The 3,568-nt window shown below is 41.3% G+C and overlaps 1 long non-coding RNA gene across 1 annotated transcript; it reads right to left on the bottom strand.

Moving 5' to 3' along the window:
- Positions 1–247: 247 nt before the first annotated feature.
- On the bottom strand, positions 248–937 carry LOC120974577 (uncharacterized). Its single transcript, XR_005769944.2, has 2 exons — positions 828–937; positions 248–616 (listed from the first exon to the last, which is right to left on the bottom strand). It is a non-coding gene; the product is annotated as an uncharacterized lncRNA (long non-coding RNA).
- Positions 938–3,568: the final 2,631 nt, after the last annotated feature.

Here is a 3,568-nt window from a genome sequence, read left to right as displayed (position 1 = left end):
TTTCGATAAAAAAGAGGTGTATCTAAAACTAAAATACATCTAGATACATCCCTTTGTATCTATTTTGACGACAAGTATTTCCGGATGGAGGAAGTATGACTATAGCTGATCTGCGTGGCATCGGCCCTACACCAAAATCCGTGCAACGGCAGGGAAGGCGTTCACACCAAGGTTGACCACCTGGGGAACTTTCGCCAGATATCATTTCTGATATATAACAAAACTAAGATACATGCATATACTAAGCTGAAATAGAACTTAAATTATTACTCATGGTAAAGATATCTTATGCATCAGTACATTGAACCCATAGTACGTGCCGGTCTATCTTTACACCTTTTCTGCACGCAAGCTAATATAGGGTGCGTACGTAATCCCGGCTATCTTCAATGGCAATAGAACTCGCAGTCATCCGCTGACGGGAAACACGTCAGGCCTGGCTTCACGCAGCAATAGCACTTATACAGCTCCCCGCCATTGCCGGTACATCCCTTGAGACTGCAAAATATGGCGTTACGCTTGCTCTCACCGATCGCCGTCGAGTTGACCACAATGCCGTCAGTGGTCGTGTTTGTCTGACCATCTGAGATGCCTCTTCCAGCAGCTCTGAGACGACCTAATCCATTGATTATTATGCATGGTTGTCAAAATTCATCAATACATATGAATGCTATGTATAGTACTCCCTCTGTCCCAAAATAAGTGTCTTAATTTTGTACTAGCTCTAGTACAAATTTGTACTAAGCTTAAGATACTTATTTTGGGACGGAGGGAGTACCATACTACGTACATAGAAGAAGACAATCATGATGTATATATATGCTTACATTCCGTTGTCGCAAGGCACCCGATGAGAAACAAGATGGTCATCACGTGCAGTACGTCATTCCTCCTCATGCTGGTTCGATTTTTTTATTTATCCCTTTGCTGGATGGTAACCAAAAGGAGTGAGGGGGCAGTAACCATGGCCGCCTCGCGCTTATACATATATATATCTGTACTAGGGATTACCTCAAAAAAAAAAAAAGGAAGGGAGGGTGCCAATTAAGTAGAAAGTTTGCATACATGGTATTGAGATCGCGCTAACTAATGAAGATCGGAGAGCAGAAAATCGTAGCAATTAATTCTCGTCTTGTAGCAATAGAAAGTTTGCATGCTGTGGATTCTCCATTTTGCACCAAACCTTAACCCTTGGGGATTTGTTACCCCCGGCGGAAGGTTGTCATCCGATGCACGCAATGCCAGAAATTGCTTGGAGATTTGTTACCTTAACCAGAGTTTTCTTTTTACTATTTCGGGATCACAGATGTAAATATCACGATTGCATAAAGATTACATGTGTTATACTATCGACTAATTGACACAATACAATAGCAATGCAATCCCATGAAACATGCGGGGAATAGGGGCATCTCTAAGCCTTCTCCTAAAATTTAACTTCCATTTCCCAAAACAACCTCCCGAAGCTTAGTTACACGGGGATAACTCCCCATATTTTCAATTGTTTTGGGAGTTGCTATAAGCCTATAACCCACTCGGCATGAGTGGTTAGCTATATATCAAAGACAATGGACTAGAGACGCTTGAAGGATGCAACATGAATGAGGATGGAACAGGTACCCTTTCCACCCTTTGGGACAACCAGTTTACCTTGTCAGGGTATGCTTAAACAGGGCTCTAGCGAGTCAAATTTGTGGCTGACACGCCCAAAATGGTGAGGTTGGTGACCCAAATGTTGGTGGTGGAAGGTTAGTGATTTTGTGAGATTCTCGGTGTTGCGTACTTCTGTTTTACATGATAAAGCCACCACTTTTGGGAAAATTCACTTTGGCTCCGCAAAGATAAAGTACCAGTGTTGCAGTGACTAGGCATGTCTGTTGCAATGTTGTCTTCATGTTGCAATTAATTGTTCTCTACGTTGTTACAAGCCTTGGATTCCACTCCCTCCGTTCTTAAATATAGGCCTTTTTAGATATTCCAATATGGATTACATAGAAAAAGCAAAATGAGTGAATCTACACTGTAAAACAAGTCTATATACATCTGTTTGTAGTCCGTACTGTAATCAGCAAAAGGGCTTATATTTAGAAATGAAGGGAGTACATGCCATACCCTCGATGGTTTTCTCAGTGATTTGTTGCAACATGTGCAGATTTTTTTATAACATTAATCATGCGTGGATGTGTTCAAAATGCTGCAACGTTTTCTTGCATGTTTTCTATAGACCACATGAAAAAAATGTTACGACAATGTTGCAAATGTATAAGAAAATGTTGTGTGCAATGACTTTCTTTATTGCAATGATTGGGGGTATGAGATCAACATCTTAATTTAGTCGCGAGTGATGTGGGCACACCCTCCACCCGACCTCCACCTAGCGGCGCCCCATTTGTGTTTGCATGTAGAACATGAAGCTTTAGTATGTAGTATAGTTCGGCTCTTGCGTAGCTATCTCGTTATTTCCTTCTATAATTTAACAGTTTATTTAGTTGTTATAAAAAATCTTTATTTTAGCTATCATGTCTTTTTTATTAGATTTATCTTTTTTGCTTCAGCCACTACTTATAAAAATAGTTTTGCATTAAATCGTCCCATCTAGCAAAAAAATCATGAAAACAAATGTTATTTTTACTATTATTTAAATATTAAAGGATCAAAGATAATTGAGATGTCGAGTGGGGGGGGGGGTGCGTAGGCACTATGAAAATATACCTTTCTTAGTTGATTAAAGCGATTACGGAAATATAAGTTCTCTACGGATGCAAGTGAGTGACACACCCTATATGATGAACTAACACGAGCAAGCAAGCTACACAAGGTACAACTACCAAGAAAGTAATAGCACAAAGTAAAGGTTAAGTGTTGGCTCCCTCGAGCGAAGTAACCAAATAATTTTTGGTTTCTAGAATTAAAATTATTTACAACTTCAAAGATTTGATGACGGAACATTTTGTCGCATCATACATTTACAACTTCAAATATTTCATCAAGGAACATTTTGTTGCATCGTACGTCTACAACTTCAAGGCATAAATCCCAAATTTGTATGTTCAAATTCAACATTAACACATATTTAATACCCCGATAAGCAAGAAATTGAGCAATGTGGCCGCATTCACTTGATGTGCAATGTCATCGACGTAAAGAAGACGTGGTGCGGGCGTGTCTTCTGCCATGGCCAAGTGGGCGCAGGGGCTGCTCTGTCGCTCCATTGACATAGTGCAAGATAGAGAGGATATCATAGACAAGGCACTGAAGGCGTTTGAGGACCAGTTCAAGGAACAACTTCCAAAGGCGGTAATGGCAGCCTTGCGGGGCTTGTTCAAGGTTGATGATTCGCTTGCACGAGAGGTAGAGGAGGCCCTCAGCAACCACCACGACGCTGTCTGCCTAGGACCCCTCTGGTCGTTAACGGGCTCCATAGGTTCTAATGTTAGTACAACCTTATTATGTTGCGTCGAGGTACTGTAAGGGGCTGTCCATGGCTGCAAGTGTGGCTGCCATGGCAGCGATGTGGGTCGCCTGTAGGACTGTCATGGTAGTGTTTTGGTGTTTGCATCTGCCGGCC

The sequence above is a fragment of the Aegilops tauschii genome, chromosome 2 (assembly GCF_002575655.3).
Source record: "Aegilops tauschii subsp. strangulata cultivar AL8/78 chromosome 2, Aet v6.0, whole genome shotgun sequence".
Classification (NCBI taxonomy): Eukaryota; Viridiplantae; Streptophyta; class Magnoliopsida; order Poales; family Poaceae; genus Aegilops; species Aegilops tauschii.
Note: the sequence above shows the minus strand (reverse complement) of the source record. Positions and strands in the feature narration are given on the sequence as shown.